The 18777-nt window shown below is 39.8% G+C and overlaps 1 protein-coding gene across 13 annotated transcripts in view; it reads left to right on the top strand.

Moving 5' to 3' along the window:
- The first annotated feature begins 265 nt into the window (after nt 1-265).
- Nucleotides 266-18777, top strand: part of EYA4 (EYA transcriptional coactivator and phosphatase 4) — a 168286-nt gene continuing 149774 nt past the window's right edge. For 10 of the 13 annotated variants that reach the window (XM_015858461.2, XM_015858459.2, XM_015858460.2 and 7 more), the window contains exon 1: nt 266-398. The gene's annotated coding sequence lies outside the window, so the exon portion shown is untranslated. Of the gene's footprint in view, nt 399-1216; nt 1767-3222; nt 3281-18777 lie in introns of those variants that run through there. The other 3 variants (XM_032443710.1, XM_032443711.1, XM_032443712.1) reach the window with 3 other exon arrangements.

Below are 18777 nucleotides of genomic sequence, written 5' to 3'. Positions count from 1 at the left end.
GCTGCTCGCCCCGCACCTCCCCGCTCCGGGCAGCGATCCTTTCGGGAGGGAGGGGGTTACCTTTCCTTAGCCCCGTCCCCCACTAGGGAAACTCTGTGTGCGAGGCAACTAGTGCGCTCGCTGAAGTGCGAAGGGTGTTTGGCTTCCCCCGTACCAGCCTCCTTCTCCTCCTCCTACGTCTGCCCCCCCCGCCCCGAGTCTCCCCTCCCGGTCTGCTCTGAGTTGCGCTTTATTTGTGTGTGGGGAGGGGGGGGTGGGGGGGGGAAACTTGTAGAGGGGATGTCCTGGTTTTGCCAGAGGAACGGTGCAAAAAGGGAAACTCGGCTCGGAGAAGGGACGAGAATAAATAAATAAGGAACGACCATAAAATCAAGGTAGCGGCGTATCCCGGCGGCGAGGTGAGTTTCTCTCTTCCCTCCCGCGTCCCCAGTAGAGGTGGAGGAGAGCGGTTCCCCGCCGCCTGTGCGTGTGGCCGTGTGGGTGTGCAGGGCTATTTAGCGTCGTTTTCTTGTTTGTCCTATGACAAAGAAATATATTGCTGTGAACCAAACTTGATGGGAAGGGCAGGCGGTGCCGTCCGCACGGGTCAGGGTCGGGTGCTCACCACGGCACCACGAGAGTTTATTTGAAAAAATCTGCTCCCGGGGCTTTTTGCTGCGCTGTGTGTCTCTACCCAGGTGACAGCCCGTCCCGCTCCGTCTTCACTCCTTTTCGATCAACTGTTTCGGCCGGGCCAAGATGGGGCCGGGCGCCGGCTGCCCCGCATTGTTCCCGGCGTGCGCCTCCCGCCCGCCCCCGCCGCGGCGGAAAGCGGGGGCGCGGGGGCACCCGGCAGCGCTCAGGGGTGCTGCCGGCTCCAGGCCGAGGGAGGACTGCCGGGCGGGACGCAGCCCTCGGCAGGACCGTCAGCCGCCGCCTGGAAAGCCGTTTTCCAAGGCGAGCGCTGCCCGGCGGGGCGCTCCGCAGCTCTCCGGCCCGTAGCCCTGGTGTCCGAGGGGAGTCGGGCAGCGGCTGCCTTCTAGTTTTACTCCTTGCCGTTTCTTCTCCCCGAGGGATCCCTCCCTTCCCCATCTCCCGGTTTGTTTTTCTTGCGGCTTTCAGGCAGACAAAACGGAGTTTTAGGGCTCCCCCATTTCCCCTGTTCTCTTCAGCCCGGCGCGGGGTCCCGTCACGGGGCCCCATGTTTTGGTCTGAAAGCGGTTCCACGTGGGGAAGCGTCCGAGCGCGTGTGTGCACTTGATCCGCTCCGAGGTAACAGGATTCTCCTCGCCCAAACCCAGCGGGCTGCCGGCCATCAGTTCTCCACCCCGGCTGTCACCGCGGCGGGGAGCAGCCCGCACCCACCCCGGGTTGCGCCCGCGGCGATTTCCCCCCGAAAAGCGAGCGAGTCCCTCGGCAGCGCCTCTGCCAATCAGCCTTTGGCATCTAAAGTTTCATCTGCGTTCGCGAAACGGCTGCTGAGAGCCAGGGAGGTGAGCGGCTGCTGCCCTCCCGTTCTCCCGCGACAGGGCTAAGCGCAGCGCCCGGAGGTACGGCGGTGTCAGGCGGTGTGACATGCCCGGCGGCTGCACCCACCCGAGAGGCGCCGTACCGACCCGGGAGCGCGTCGGCTGATCCGGAGTGCGGCATGAAATCGTAACAGTAAGGAACCCGGACTTTCGGTGCTCTGAGGGTTTGTTTACGCGTGTGGGACAGCAGAAAGGCACTGCGAAGACCACAAAGTGTGTCCGAGATAAACTGATCAGCTGTGCAGGGACGCGTACAAAGTAAGCATCTTCTCTGTACGTGGAGTAAATATCACGTTGGGTCTGGCCTCAGTATTTGTTATTTGAAGAGTGCTTTGCATTAAAGCTGTGGTTATATCACTGTTTTATTTACTTAACAGCCAAAAAAGGGTTTTCCTAAAATTACTGCCGCTTTGACTCTTCTGCTGGTGTTACTCAGAACGCAGCCGAGTAAGAAATGTTTGCATACTTACAAAATGTATCGTACTGTGAGTAAGGGGAGACACAGACTGACATTTCTCTCTCGTCTCCCTGTCTGTTTTGACGCCTGACATTAGCTGGCCTCCACCTGAACCGGGTCTCCCTGTTTTCTTTCGAAAATTTTGTTATTTATGTTACCAAATGGTCTTCAGTCCAGTTTAATAAAACTAACGGAGCCTCAGGTTGACCAACCCTTCACGTGCCCTTGTTCAGATAATGCATATACAGTTATAAATAGTTATGTGTATGTAGTCGCGTTGCTAAAAAACGTAGTTGAAGGTTACTCCTTTCAGGATTTGTGTGCTTTAATGGCTTCGCAACCCTGTGCAATAGAAATTGATTCTGCCTCATGGATATCGCCAACGCATTAGATGAATTCTAAACAAGGAATTTAATAGGTAGTAAACTGGTGGGTTCCCAGTTAATTCCAGTTCCCAGTTAAAATGTTTCAAACGAGGCAACTAGAAATAGGGCTATAGATAGTATCCTGTTGCATATTTTTAGCCTCTGATGCAAGCTTTGAGAGCTACCGTTTAAACTTTATGTGACTTTCATATATCGTGTTCTACTTTTTAGTGCTAGAATCAACCAATGTTAAGCATTGGAATTTGGTATGGGAAAAGTACCTGGCTCCTTGGTGAGCTGCTGGTGGTGCACAATGTTCAGTACAAGGGCTAAAATGGAAGCTACTTTTACCTCTGTGAAATGTGAAAGCTAATTCAGAAAGAAGAGAAAAATTCCTGGAGTTTCTGTCAAACGCTGTAGGACGCAACTATTAACTTTTTATGTGTTATCTTTTTCTTTCTTGAAAGTAAGGGTTTTATGAACTCGAGGTAGAACAGGTCTCCCTTTTTACAAGGAGAGTTTATTCAGCATACTTCTATATTGCAGCTGCTGATCATATTTCATAGAGCTGTTAAAGCACTTAAAACCTAAAATTAGGTACTGTCTGGTAGTAAATATTTCAAATCGCTCCTTGACGAAATAAATAAAGTGGGCTTTAAAAATAAAGACATTTTGAAATTTATCGTCGAACAAAAGTAATCTTGCTTCACTTTTATTCGGAATCATACAACTATAATCCAAATCACTGTTCTCCACAGTGTGTCTTTTATTTCTCCCCCTCATCTCCTACACTCTTACGGTAATTTTATACCAACTTCATTTGATATCATAGCATGGTACTTTGTTCAAATGATGTTTACTGCAGTGATGCTTATATTAACAGGTATTGGATTAACTTCAAGCATACCTGTGCTTCCTGTGAGTATCTGTATGATGCCAGGAGCTGAAATGTAAGTTCCAGTGTTTCCTGGTGCAAGTGTTGCTTTCAGTTGCAGAAGCTGTACACTTACTTCTTTTCCTAGACTCAAGATGAATTAATTTATATGTTAATATTTATTTTTTTGCTCATTTGTTTTGCTTTTTATTATTACTACTACTATTATTATTATTATTATTTTATTAGTCATTTTCTATTTATCTCTCGGTTCAGTATGGGAATATGTCAGGATTTACAAGAAGCCTGCAAGCTGAGAGGCATCAGGCAAACAGACATCTGTCAGTTTATCATGTCTTTTTTATAAAGCTTTGTAAGAGTTCAGCACTAAACCAGGTCTGGTAGCAGAAATTTTGGCTGCCTGAAGTACTGCTTTATTTTTGAGAACCCAATGTTAACATTATCATCTAACATATATAGATATATGTTATAAATCTCCTTGCCATTTTTTCCTGACAAAAGCAGTTTTCGTGTTGTGCAAGTGGAAGAAAAGTTTTGATATTTATTCCTCAGTTCAGAGGTTTACAAATAAACTTTAAGCATGTGGCATTAAATTAATATGTGATGTTTTCCATTTTTAGCCTTAAATATTCTGTAAATCTGTGTCCAACTTAACCTTTTCTGTCATTGAAAAGCGCTAATTGATCTTGCTGGCCCTGACATAATAGTATAGTTTGATATTTGAAACCTTTCAGCTTTGGCATGGCCCTTTAATCACCCCTGAGATTTCAGGGCATAGTTCTGCTGAAGGCATAAACTGCTCCTCTTTTTAAAAGTAAATAAAAATGGTTATTAAAAATAATTTATCTTTCTTTTAAAGTCAGTAGATTTTTTAACTGTCGAAGCCTCGCACGCTACAATATACATCAGATACTTTCCATTTTACTTGCACCTATTAGATGATGTTTTAGATGTTGCTGTACAGAAATTAGATTTTTTAAATCAAATAATTTTTTGGCTGAGTCCACCTGTGTGGACCATTCTGTGTTGCGCTGTTACCAAATCCATCGTGAAGTCAGAAGTGCTTAAAGGAACTTGGATGCACTTTGCAGTGCAACAGCTCAGATACAGAGGGTGCTTATCTGTCAAGTCGAGAATAAAATCTATTTGAAAAGGCAATAAAACTTACAGTTTTAGTCCACATTGTAGGCTGTAATGCTGCCAGCAAGATTCCTTTTGGGATGCTTGCGTTACAGGACCCTGGTGAAAATATTTTAAAGTGGTTTCTTCTTGTCTCTGAGCCTGAGAAATGTGGCAGAAAGGTGGCCTACCTTTTGTTTTAATGCTGAACAGCAAAATTACTTTGATGATTGATTTTCCTCTATCAGAATGCATCACTGGGCAGTCTCACTCACAGGGCTGCCTGTATGCTGGGCATCAGATTTTCAAACAAAATGTCAAAAGCTAATGGCTCTTTGAGGAATACTGGTGTTCAAGCATTTTATTTTCAATTTGTTTAGAATTTCTTCATGATAAGGTAAGATTGTCATGTGAAGTGATTACCTTCAGAACTTTCTGTGACCCATATGCCACTAAGACTTCTATATGCGTTGTCTTAAGCTGTTGGGCTCAGGTACCAGACGCTACATTTTTAATACATTACCATGAATTTGAAAAGCTGGATTTTTGAGGTTTTGTGTGCCTAGATTCTTATGAGGCTCTGTGTCCCTTTCCTAGAATAAAACAAATCACTGGCGATTTTCCCTTAGCAGCTATCCACAGAAGTACAGGACAATGAGTAACATGTGTAGCATTGTTTAATTGCGTGTAATTTAAGTGCTGTCTCTGAAGACCAGTCAGCCTGGGCTGAGTGAGTACTATGTCTCCGCTCTGGGGTTGTCTCTCATTGTGCCTGGACTGTACAATTTGAATGATCTGGAGCAGCAAACTGCAAAAAGACCTCCTGAGGCAACCTGCAGGACATTCACTTACAGGAGACTAACTCTCCAATAGGCGATAAATTTTTACTTACTTATTTAAGTTAATACATACTAGGTTTTTGGGCAACATTAAAATTTACTACTATTGTGATATAACCTAGTATAAGTTAACATTTTCAGCAGTGTAGAGAAATAATTCTTTTATTTTTTAATCTGATACATGCAGCAAGTAAGTATTCTGCTCTTGACACGTATATAATTAAACCACAAAAACCCACATTAAAATACCACGGAGGTTCTGATTTAGCCCACAAAAGTAGAAGAAACACAGAGCTGAGTTTGCAACTTTTCAAATAATTCTCCTCTATGACTGTATGTATATAGCTATTGAAATCAATGCTGGTGCATGAGGTAATTGGAAACTTAGCTTGATGTTTTGTGCCAGATCTTTTGCTGTTGCAAATTGGAGTAGGAATGTTGAAATTACTGGAGCGGTCTCACGTTATGCCAGATGAGTATCGAGTCCGCTATTCTTAGAGCAGCCTGTTATTTTTTTCAGGTATTGCAGTATCCTTTGTGCGCATGAGATCAAAAGTGCGGAGGAGTAATCCTTCAATACAAAGCAGAGGAGGGCAAAGTAAAAATGTCAAAATCATACGTTCATGTTTTCTTCCTTTTTAAGAAATTTTCACACTCCTGTACTAGAATATATATTTTTATTATAACATTTTATAACATTTTATAAATGACCTCAGTTATAGCTTTTATATTAATTGTATTCCTGAAAATGATTCTGTTAGAAATATTGTCAGTTGATTGCATACTTTAATTCCTTTTAGGCAACTTTGCTGCTTGTGGAAGTGAACAGCCAGGTTGTGTTTACTCAGGGACATTTAATGAATGCTAAGTCTATTCAACTAGAGGTGTGAAGTCAGTTTAACATGTTAAATTCCACCTGGACGATCCTTTTTATTTACTGCAGTGTATTCCCAGAGAACTACAGAAAATGAATGTCACCATACTCCCACGTGAGAATGCCGAAATAAGACTTGGTATGCTTCAGCCTATATATACTGACATCACACTGTATGTGAGGTCTTTCTTCCAAGTCTCCTGAGTGTCCCAGAGCAGACATGGTTTCACAAAAACAGGCATGGCTCAGACAGATTATGCATGTTTCCCCTGCCAAGTTCTAGCAATGCAGCTCAGACACAGCCTAATGTTCCTGTTCTGGTCTTCTTAATGTTGAGAGTTAGGGAGCTGGAAAGTAACAGAGCTGAACAGTACAAAGGTTTTACAAACAGAGTAATGATATTCTGGGAAAGAGTCTCCAAAATAAAATTTTCAGGTTACCCCGAGGCAAGATTTGGAACTGTGGTAGGTTTCCAAATTGGAAAGATCAAAATACTTTTCCATTGAGCCTCCTATTTCTATGTTTTTATTTTTCTTTTTTTTTTTTTTCTTTTTCTTTTTTCTCTTCACTTCTTTGTTTTCCTTTTTTTTTTTTTTTTTTCCCCTTTCCTAATCCAGATAGAATATATATGATAAAAGGATCTGCTGTAACCCTCACATTAGTTTGGTTCAGATGATTGCCCCTCCTGAGAAGCAATTTTTGTATTCAAAAAATCATGTGAATGCTGATCTCACCATGCAGAAGTTTTGCTGGGAGTCAACCGCAATGAGAGAAATAGCATCTTTCAACTTAAGCAGCAACTGTGTATTTCCTAGACATTTCTGGTAGCCATTTAGATATGACTGGAATTATTTTCCAACTCTCTGATTAAACTATATTATCTCTGAGGGCTAGCTGAGTAGTCAGCAGATTTTTGGCTTGAGACAGAAATGAAATAGAAGTTTAATCCTGGATAGTTGTTATGAAACTACCCTGCTTCCTGGAGTCTTAGATCAACATTCAGGGAGTCCTTGGTTTGAGTTGTAGCTCAAGTGATGCTGTCAAATCAGGGATTAGCCTCCAGTAGACAGACTGGAGGATCTGTAAGAAGAGGAGTATCTTTGCTCTGTTCTCACAGTGTCATTTCTTTAGGGGTCTTGTTGGGGGCAAGCAACATGTGACTAGTTCATGCATGTGGCTGACCATACCTGAAGTTTCTATGTCTCTCTGTTTTCTATGGCAGAGCATGAAAGAGTGTGATGCTGTCGTTTCTCACTTGGTGGCAATGCTTCTTAAGCAGTCCTTACCTCTCCTCTGCTGGCCACTTGTTTGAGCTGGATCTGCTTTTCGCTGTGGTTCACAAACAGCTGTGCTGGCATGATGCAAAGGTCGGAATGAGTGGCAGCAGCCGTGCTGCTGAAACTGGCACTGGTGCTGCAGAAATACTTGTGGAACCACAGCCTTGGTTACCTAATCTGCCACCTCTATTAACTGAAGCATGGGGTCAAATCTGTGAAATAGGTGGAATTTTTTGGAATGAAAACTTTGCCTACAAAAACGATCTCTTGATACTTAAAAGTTGGTGTGAACGTGTTTTTTAACTAAAGCTAAAGTTGTTACAAATAATTTGCAGATATACACGTGATGAGGAATGTTATGGCACCTCTGGAGAGGACAGCTGTGATGTTCTCAGAGGAAGGCTGGAGGTTGGATTTGAAACCAAAGTTTATAAACTTTCCAGATCTGAACACTACTGTCTGAAAGCCTCATGAGGAAGAGGCAGAGTGGAACTGCACTAGCAGGAGAATGTCATCTCCATAGCCCATAGTGCTCATGACTGGCTGCATTCTTTTATTGCTACTCCTGTGGAAAGATGTTGGATAATTTCTAAAAAGTACCCATTACTTAGCTGTCACTCTAGACAAGTGCTTAAGTTATGGCAATGACTTTTTGTTAGTCTCCACTGTCACAGATTATTATCTTACATGCTCTCACATTCCAAACGCCTTTTGTATGTTGCTCACATATAACACAGAAATACATATGGCGTACCACGTCATGAAAACTTGATCATGCCAAAATTAATTTTGATGTGAGTACAAGTTTGATTTCTAGAGGTAAGACTAGTGTGTACTAGTGACTAGTGTGGACTTGACATGGCTTTTTGCTTAGTAACCTGGAGGATACAAAACTGACTTGACATAAATGAAATGGTTTTAAAAGCAAATTAAATCATAGATTCAAAAATACATACTTGCTAATGATTATTGAAAGAGTACAGTATTATTGAGAGTCCTTCGGGGGTTAGTCATCAAATCCAAGCCTCCTTAGTGTTATAGCAGTGATGCAAAGCCCAATGAGATCTACAAAAAGTAGATTGCTACTTTTATTGGATTGTTTGCTGACCTAAGTAAAGAGAGAACTTCTTAAAGACTTTGTCATTAGACTGTAATAGCTACAGTACTGCTACTATAAAGATTGGGAAAAGAGTAAGCAACAAAGAGAACAGATTGCTGATACAGAGTCATCTGGCTCCTTTGGTAAACTGAGGACAGGTAGACAGTTTGTGCTTCAATACAAGCCAGCAGTTTATTTAAAGAAACAGCCACAGCCACAGCAAATGATCAGGGTAGCAACCTAGCCAAAAAAGCAACAGTAATTGTTTAAACAAATGATTAAACAGAGGAAGAGGAATGGTGTCACCTTCATAAGTAGTAGAACTAGCAGTTACTTCTGGAGAGATGTATACATTTCTGTCTTTAGAATGGCTGAGAAAGTACTAGATGTAACATGACAGGAGTAATTAAACTATTGAAAAGTGTGTCTTCTAGACAAAGACCATAGTTTGATCACAGCTAATAAATATCCAGGTAGGGAAAAGGCAAAGAAACCATTGTCAAAGTCCTTGGTATGACTAAATTATGAGAAAACCTATTTATCACTATTACTTTGTGTTGTACACCTAGTGCTGGCTCTCAGTGAAAGAATCTTCCCTGTGGGATGTCAAGCTGTTCAAAGTACTTGATGACATTTATGTTCTGTATGAGGACTGCTGATAGTTCTTGAATCAAAATGAGAGCAAATAGTTCTTAGAAGAGTTGGTAGCATAAAAAGTGGAGATTACGCAGCACCTTTAATATTAGTGCTTTTCTTTATGGGGTACAAAGGTGGAATACAAGAGTTTGTCTTTTCTTTATTCATTTGAATGTTTCAGTTTAACTTGATGGGCTTAGTGTTATTGTTGAGTTTGGATGAGCAGTAATTATCCTCACCTTGGGCAGAAAATCACCCGAGATACGTTTGGGAGTAGTCAGGTCGATGGGCAGGCTGCTCACTCAGCCAGGTGTTTTGAGGAAGCTTAGCTATTGTTTGGTCTTCTTCAATAACTAGCATCATGTACTCATTGAAGCATATAACTGCTTAATATGGAATTAAAGCCACTTTAAAAACAAGGTGAACATGAGGATTCTTGTAGTATGCTGTCACAGCTTTCATTTTAATACGTAATTGGATTCAGTGGGTTAATTTTGGAGGATGTGCTTCTCTTGAGATTGTCGCAAATTCTGAAATGATAAATTTGTTTTTTGTTTTAGAAATCATCTTTTTACCTTATGCTGCTTTTATGTCATAAGGAGATTTATTTATGTATTTATTTATTTATTTATTTTAATGTCTGAGGTAAATTAAGGGAGAGGAAATCCTTCACAATTAGTGTTTTCAAGTTAATAGTGTCTCTTTAAATATTCTGGCTGATCAAACATAGCTTTTTCTTCTTTCTGTTTTCAGTGGCTTGTTTATAAAGAACTAAAATGTTTTCTTTGGTTTGTTTTCAGCTACTTTATTCAAAAACAAGAGGCAAAATCTCAGAAATTAACCTAACTATGTCCTGTGCTAAATGGTTAAATCCTTCCTTAATAAAATTCCTGGTTGTTCAAGACAGTGAAATGGAAATGAAGAGCTGGTATGGGGAAAAAAAATACACTTTTAATTAAATTTTTAAGAGTGGTATCTTTGCATTAGGTTCCCCCCCTCTGAATTGTTTTTCTTTTTGGTTTAGTTCATGTGGCTTTGTTTAATGACAAGTTTGAAAACACTATGTGCAGTGTTTTTTGCAAATCCATTTGCCTTTATTTTAATGGGAACACAATGAGATTCTTGATCATATTTGTTTACAAATTGAGTCCAGAAGCAGTCTTCACATTTGTTTTATTTATTTCAAGCTGGAGTAACCTCTGATCAATTAATCTGGAATGAGTCAGAAGAGGTCTGGGTAGCTGTGTGCTTTATCTAACTGTGAGCAAAGAGGTCTTCCTCAGCTGGGAAGCCCCCAAGCATCAGGGGGGTTCATAGGTCTGTTTTCAATCTTGCCAATTTCATAGTATACCATGCAGTGTTAGGATAAAAGAGGAATGACTGAGTTTATAATTCTGCACTCTGAAGTTTTGAATGCTAGACCTTGGTATTTGTTGCACAGGTGTGGGGTGGGAGAAGAAGAGCGAAAGAGTTTATTCTAAGCCCTATTTGGGTACCTGTAAAATTGGTGAATCATAGAATAGAATGGTTTGGATTGGACTGGACCTTTAAGAACATCTAGTTCCTTCTCCTCTGCTATGAGCTGGGACACCTCTCTCTAGACCAGATTGCTTAAAGTCCTATCCAGCCTGGACTTGAATGCTTCCAGGGAAAGGTCATCCACAGCCTTGCTGGGCAACCTGTTCCAGTGTCTCACCACCCTTGCAGTAAAAAATTTCTTCCTACTACCTAGTCTAATTCTACTCTCTTCCATTTTAAAACCATTTCCCCTTGTCCTGTTGTTGCACAGCCTTATAAAAAGTCCCTCCCCAGATTTCCATTAGGCCATCTTCAGGTACTGGAAGGCCACTATAAGGTCCCCCCAGAGCCTTCTCTTCTCCAGGCTGAAAAGCCCCAACTCTCTCAGCCTATCCTCATAGGAGAGGTCCTCCAGCCCACTGATCATCTCTGTGGCCGTTCTCTGGACCTGCTTCAGGAAGTTAATGTCCTTGTTGTCTTGGGGACTCCAGAACTGGGTGCAGTACTCCAGGTTGGTTTTCAAAGGGGCAGAGTAGAAGGACAGTGTTGAAGTGTTTACTTTTTTGTTTTTGTTTTTCCACTTGTTTTGTTGTATGATAATGATGGGACAGAGAACCAATCTGTCATCACAGACCTTTATTAACATAACTGATGGAGATACTTCTTTGTCTTTATTGCTGTTTTTCACCTTGAGGCCTGCTTTTAATGGTTCAAAATTCTATTTTAGTACTGTGATTTGCTACCTAGTTAGAAATAACAGAGTGGGGAAATCAGCTTAATTTTTTCTTGAATAAAATGTCCACAATAACAGCAAAAGCAATACTATCCTTCAGGAAACTCAGTCTGAGGAAGCAAACGGCACTGAATGGATGTTGTGAACCAAATACAAGAGTTCACCAAAGATTATGCAAAATTCACAGGACTATGTGTGATAAATACATGCTCACTGGCATGAAAGGCAATCATTTGACTCAAATTTTGAGAGGTTTTCAGTGTATCACAGCTTGATGGCATGAATCATATCTGTTTCAATTACTGCACTTGATATCTGGCATGAATCCACATGCTCAGAAAGTGATATGGAAATAGCATATTATGTTCCAGTTAGAGCTGTGTAATTTTTAAAGAGAGGGAGGAGGTAAACAGAATGTAATTGAGGATAGAGCCATAAACACCTAATTGGTGTCAAAGCATCCTAACCAGCTCTTAATAACTGTGAAAACTCAGTGGGGATAATTCTGCTGCGTCAAGATATGGAAATGTCTGAGTTGTGTTACCAGGACAAAACACCTTTTATTTTTCTGGGTAGCAAGCAGATCCTTGATCTCCTCTGAACGTAAGCCTTGGGGATATCAGCCTCTTCATTTTAGAAACCAGGATTTTATTTTTACTTCCTAGCTTTGTTTTTGTACTACTAATATCTGACATTGAACCCTGAAACTTATCCACTTTGGATGTAGGGTTTCTGTATACATTAGAATATATATAATACTCCAAGTTTGGATACATGCATCGTCTTCTGCAAATTCATGCCAGGTAGCATGGAAGAATGAGGGCAGTGAGAAGGTCCTGAGCTGTTCCAGCTTGGCTCTCTTCATCTAGCTGATATGCTGGCATCCCTGCATTTGAGTCTGAGGTGAGTTAGCCTCATCACAGAGAAAATGGCCAGGCTCACTGTGTGCTCCTTGGTAGGTCACGTAGAGCCCTCCCATGTCTCCTTTGTGCAGCCCTACTCAGAGCCAAATGGAGTTGCATGAGTTGTTGTGTGAATTCCAGGAGTAATTTCAAGAACTTGAAATGAAGAATAATGACACATCTTCCCTATTTAAACAGTCCACCTGCAAACACAAATTGCTGCAGGCCCAGAAGCCCAGAGAAGTAGGTTTGCCTCCACCAGGGGCCTCTGGGCATACCCAGAACTAAAATAAGCTATGGCCTGGGCATATTGGGTATAGCCATCCAGACTCTGTTGGCCAGGGCCTTTGTGAGATGGGAGGGAGCTCAGGTCTCTGGAGATCACTCGTAGATGGAGATGTGTGTCTTGAGCATGCTACAGAAGGTTCTGTAAAGTTCTGAAACTTCTCCAAGGGTAAAATACTCATCCTCAGCAAATTAATAATTGTCTGAAACTGCATGGATTCAAAGAAGGCCTTATCCTATTGAGATGAAAGCCTTAGAAAAAAATAGTGTTAGAAAAAGAGGGATAGAAAGTTGGACTTTTCTTACATCTCTTAATTACCCAGATTGTGAAGAAAGGCTTGTATCTGTAACACACTGCCAGCTTTCCAGGAGGCTCATTTCACCCACCTCATTTTCAGGAGGTGGATACCAGTCACCTCAGCCAACCCTAGATAAGCTTGTGAGATCTTCAGGCTGCTTCTACCTCCTGCAGGTACCCTTCTGATTAAAAGGAAAGTAGAAATTAACATGTGAGAGCTAAGATGTATATGTGTGTGTATATAAATATTCTGACTACTACATGTATTTCTCTCTACCTGCTGGTTTTCTTCAGGAAAGCAGTAGATGTCTAGATCCTACTGCCAGGATTGCTTTGCTTGCCTTTTTAGTTGTTTATTACAATTATATCTAAAATCTGTTAGTCATTTTCTTTCCCTTGAAGTTAGATATAAATGATAATTTTGCTTACTGTTCTTATTTTTTTCCACCGAAGGGTAGTTTTAATTAGGGTTGACATTCCTTTCAAGATGATACAGCATTTGCATAAGAGAAAAGACATCAGCCTGAAAAAGTTACGAAACAAACAAACAAAAAACAACAAGGCAGACAAACCCACAGTTAAGCATGGGAAATATATCAACTAAAATCTTTCCAGAAATTATGTTAAGAGCTGAAATTTCATTTTCCCCTACAACATAAGAAGGATATATTTTTTTTTCTACCAAAACAAGAACAGACAACGATCTCCAGTGTCTAGAAAACCTAAATGCTATAATTTCATTTACTTTAAATATGTTAAATTAGATGTTTAAATGTTTTTTTCTTATTTGCTTGTCTGCTTGCAATGAGTTTTGAAAGCTAGTGTACAAAACACATCATTGTTATTTCTCATTTGGAGCATGGTTCTTTCCTCTTTTCCAAAAGTGATACTAACAGAGGCTGAGAGAGCAGAATGTTTTTACTGTACAAAATGTTTTTTTACTATAGCTTTATGCTAATTTAATAATGTAATCAGGTTTTGATTTCCTTTCTTTTTAGAGCATTTTGGTTTTATTTTATCTTTTGCATAGCAGAGTACAGGTGATATGCATGCAGACAGCTAGGTGTAAGAATGCTTTTCAAGTAGAAATTGCTTCAGTATTAGACAGTGCTTGTTTTTGTTTGTATCCTCTTTCCAGTTCCTTCCAATAAATAAGCTTATTCATAGGAATAAACAATTATGAAGTTATCTAATTCAGATCACAGTACACATGTACTTCAATCTCTTGCACTAATTTTGGAGTGTCTAATTACTTTCTTGACTTCCTTGCATAACTTTTTGTAGCACCTTATATTTAGAAATGAACCTCCTCAGATACTTTGTAGGAAGGATGTGGAACCCAAACAGAGTCTTGCCCAATGCTGGAAGAGCTCAGTCCTGTGAGGCTGTGTTTGTTTATTCAAACAATGACGCTTTACTGTACATTTGCTGCATATCTTCAGTTGTGGTAATAAGCACTGGGTACTTTGGCTATCACAAGTTTATGAAATTGAGTACAAGAAAATGAGAAAATATTCTGTTTGTGACCACTTGTCTGTTAACATTTTGTGTTCTTCATCAGTGTGTGGATGCCACAGAAAGAGTTCTTCTTTGTGGCTAGGAAGTAATTGTTAACTACAGCGTTGTCTTTTCTGCTTATTGTCTATCATTGACACAGTTTATAATGTAAGAATTATATAGTAAACTTGACTAGGATAGTACAGGTCCTGTACAATACAACCACAACATCCCTGAAATATAACCAGAATAGAAAGTGTTCTACAGTTGAAGAAAAATGAAAATAATCTATCTGTATTCCCGATGTGGGATTATTATTTGAAAAAATATTGCCATGGTAGAAACTAAGGACCATTTTTATTTAGTTATTTCATTTAGAGAGAGCAATTTCAAATGAAGCAAAAACTTCTCTAGGTTTGTGGATTAAGGTGAAAGGGAAGAAACATCTTGATGGTAAAGCTTCTCTTCCAGACAAAGGACTTTTGTTGGAAAGCCATTTCTCCATTTAGCTAAGTGGAGGGCCTAAAGCAAGTTCTGAGATACTCTTGGGAAATGCCATGTTCTTTAAAGCTGTACTGACTTTGTTGTTGCTTGTTTGTTTGTTTTGCTAGTGAGTTCCCAAGATTTGCATTCTGTTTTGAGCTTGGGAAAGTTGCAAATCTTGATTTTATTTTTCCACATCTTGCATGAAACAAAATTACCTCAGTCAATTGCTTATTTGCTACAATTTCATTTTCTTGTAGAATAAAAGCATGAAGAAATTCTTCAAGAAGGGAGGAGAATGTGTCCTTGCTATCTTGCATTTTCAGTTATTTATAAATCTGTATGCAGGAGATCCTCAAGGAGTTCTTGATTTTATTTTTATTTTTTTCTATTTTTTTAATTTATTTATTTTTTACTTGTGGGTGTATCTCCAGGAAGAAACACATGTTTCTCCTCATGATCAAGTCCTGGAAGTTGCAGTTTAAATTTGATGAAGTGTTTTATTCCCCCAGATAAAAATAAATAAATAAAAAATTATATTTAAATGCATTTGTTGATGAGGAAAGTCAGGAATCCTCCTAATTAAGACATTTCTTAGAAAGGTAAAATTTTTATCTGAGAGCATAAAACACTTCATCAGTTTTAAAGCCACATCTGCAAGGACTGGATCAAGAGCAGAAACAGACATTTTTCTTCATTCTGGCTTGTCTGTGAATTTAAGACTTTTAACAACAGTTTAAAAATAGTTAAAAACAGTTAGAATCACTTGCAGTATAAAAGGGATAAGAATGCCCTCCCTCCCTCTGTTTTTAATCTGGTTCTCTTGATGGGATAAACTACAAGGTTGGATTGGTAACTGGATTATTGCCTCATAAAACAGCACGAGGTTACTATTATCCTTTAATTTTATATCTTTATTAGGGAGTAATGTTGGTCTTATTTAAATCACTGACTTCTCTAATGGTTTTTCTCCTCTTTTAGAAATTTATTAAACTAAATCCTAAAGGATTTGGTCTAAGAGCAATTGGAATAACTGCCATTATAAAAATCATTGTGTTAGCAGTTGGTTATAATCAGCAGCCTTAGCTGGGCTCAAAATTTAGTAGGATTTAGCTGTTGATATCCTGGTTCATTAGGTAGAATGCTGATAAAGCTATAAATCTGAATTTTATTTAAAACGATCTTAATTTCATGTGATACAGTATTTGAATTTTGAGGCAGTGTGAGAATGAACAACAGCACCTTAAAATCTATTATAATGTTATGTGCTTGTGGAAAGTTATATTTAGTACATAGTATATTTACAAAAAGATTAAAATAAGTTTGTCTTGCAATATTGGGACTCAGTATATGCATTGTAGGTGAGACACAGGTAGTTCTTAATAGTAGAATTCTTTTTGGACCTAAACTTATCTAAGCTGTTGACGATAATCTTGATATTTTAAGAAGGGTGACATGCATCCATTGATTTCAGTGTAATTTGGTTAAGATCATGATTAACATGGAAACACATCAGTGTTTCTGTTTGTTATGGTAGGTTTCTGTAGTTGACTTTAATACAGAAAGCGGGACATTTATCACTTTCTGTGACCAGATTTGGAGCATTTACTGTTTGAATGTGAGCCCAATAGTGACTGCAGTCAGTAGTCTTCAAAAATGCTGATTTTGTTCTGAATGTTTTATTTTACTGTTGAGTGCTTCACCAGTTTTTCATAGGCAATCTTACTAATGCACACATTTCAAACTCCTAATTAAATTAAAACAGACTTTAAGTTCTATGCCAAATATTTCAGGATCATTTGTGAAAATTCACCTTTGTGTTTGGAATTGCCTTCTTTGGCAGGGGTGGATGAGTAATGGCCTGCTACAGGAAATCCCATGTAGAACTGCTTTCTTTCAAAATATCCATTGTTCTCAGTAGCCTCCTGTCTTAAATTTGCCTATAATTGAGTGTTTTAAAGAAAGCTTTTAGTTCCACTTCTGTTTCAGCTAGACAAAGATTGCAGAAAAATTTTATACATGCAAGACTGTTGGTTCTGTGTGGATCAGAAACTATGGAAGGTGGTTGCTGTTGTGCTGGAGGTATCCCAGGAAAAGACATCCATGTCTTGAATCCCTTTCAAATTAAGAGATTTCCTCCATCTTGAAAGACAAAATTCTTTACAGTTTTCTCTTAAGGTTGAATGTGTACCACAGGATTGCTTGCAGTTATCTTTTTCCTTTTGCAAGTAAACAGCAAAATTAATGATGTGCTAGTTAAGCGCTTTCTGAAACTTAAAGGGAAGGAAAAGAAGAAAGTGCAGTCCAGCAATGGGGTCATGGGGAGACTGGAAAAAAAAAAAAAAAAAAAAAAGAAAAAGAAAAAAAAAGTAGATTGTGTATGTTCTAGGAAATATCCAGTGCAAAGCACAACAAAATTTGGGGAGTTAATGTTTTGAAGGGTAGATGGAGAAATAGAAGTAAGTGGCGCTTTAAGCCAAGTTGTTCCTAGGTGAATACAGGGAGGTGCATGGGGAGATGAGTGGAATGGTCTGCAGCTCCAATGCATGCGTACAGCTCTAAACAGCTCAGATAAGTAATAATGGTATTCATCCAGGTTGAAGATGGCATAAGTTTCAAGTGCCTAGTGGTCAAAATTTTAAACCAAAATGATTCCATGTTTATTTTGGGGTACCTCATTGATAAGCAAATTCAAGTAATGCTAGATTGTTTGGGCTACTTAATTTATGCATTTGCTTACGTTAATATATTTTGTTCTCTTTTGAATCTCATAGTAGGTTTGATTTATAATTTTATGATTACTGATATATACTATATCTGTGGAACTTGCTTTGTTTTAAATTGTGCAAATTACATGTTGCTCTGAAGTGTTTTTTGTTTTTGTTTTTTTTCCTGAGAATGGAGGCTGAAATATAATTGTGTGTGTTTGACCTCCTCAGAACCTACTTAGAGGTATCCTATGTGTTAGTGCATTTGGAGGATAAAGGGACCCAAGAGATTAGGCTGTCATTCAAGAATTGTTTCTTCCGAGCTCAAGATCAATTTACTAACAGTAAGAAATCAGGCAAGGTGACAGAAGACCTGCACAGATGAGCAAGGAGCTCATGGAAAAACTTAACGGAAGAAGAAAGTTTATGGAATGTGGAAAAGGGGTCTGGCCACTTGAGAGGAATATAGGAACACTGTCAGGGCATGCAGGGATGCAACAAGGAAGGCTAAGGCCCATTTGGAATTTAATCTGGTAAGGATGCGCAAGGATGCAACAAGAAAGGCTAAGGCCCATGTGAAATTTAATCTTAATGGTAAGGGAAGTCAAGAACAACAAGACAGACATCTTTAAGTATATCAGTAGCAAAAGGAAGACTAGAAAAAATGTGGACCTGCTGCTGAATAAGGTAATGGCGAACAGAATTGAGAAGACAGAATTACTGAAAGCTTTCTTTGCTCCCATCTTTACTACTAAGAATACCCCTCAGAAATCTCAGAACCTGGAGTTAAGAGAGTTGGTCTGGGGAAAGGAAGTCTCTTTTAGCCAAGGAGGATTTGGTTGGAAATCATCTAGGCAAACCTGATGCACTCAGATCCATGGGCCTTGATGGGATGCACCCATGAGTGCTGAGAGAGCTGGCAGAAATGATTGCCAAGCCACTCCCTATCATCTTTGAAAGGTCATGGAGAACAGGAGAGGTGCCTGAGGACTGGAGGAAAGCCAATGTCACTCCAGTTTTCAAAAAAGGACAAGAAGGGGAATCCTTGCAACTACGGGGCAATTAGCCTCGCCTCTATCCCTGGGAAAGCGATGGAACAGCTTATTCTGGATGTTGTCTCCAAGCAAGAAAAGGAGGTTATCGAGAGCAGTCAGCATGGATTCACCAAGGGAAAAATCATGCTTGACCAACCTGGTAGCCTTCTATGATGTCATAAATGTCTGGGTAGATGAGGGTGGAGCAGTGAATGTTGTGTGCCTTGACTTCAGCAAGGTTTTTGACACT

This window comes from Coturnix japonica, chromosome 3 (genome assembly GCF_001577835.2).
Source record: "Coturnix japonica isolate 7356 chromosome 3, Coturnix japonica 2.1, whole genome shotgun sequence".
Taxonomy (NCBI): domain Eukaryota; kingdom Metazoa; phylum Chordata; class Aves; order Galliformes; family Phasianidae; genus Coturnix; species Coturnix japonica.
Note: the sequence above shows the minus strand (reverse complement) of the source record. Positions and strands in the feature narration are given on the sequence as shown.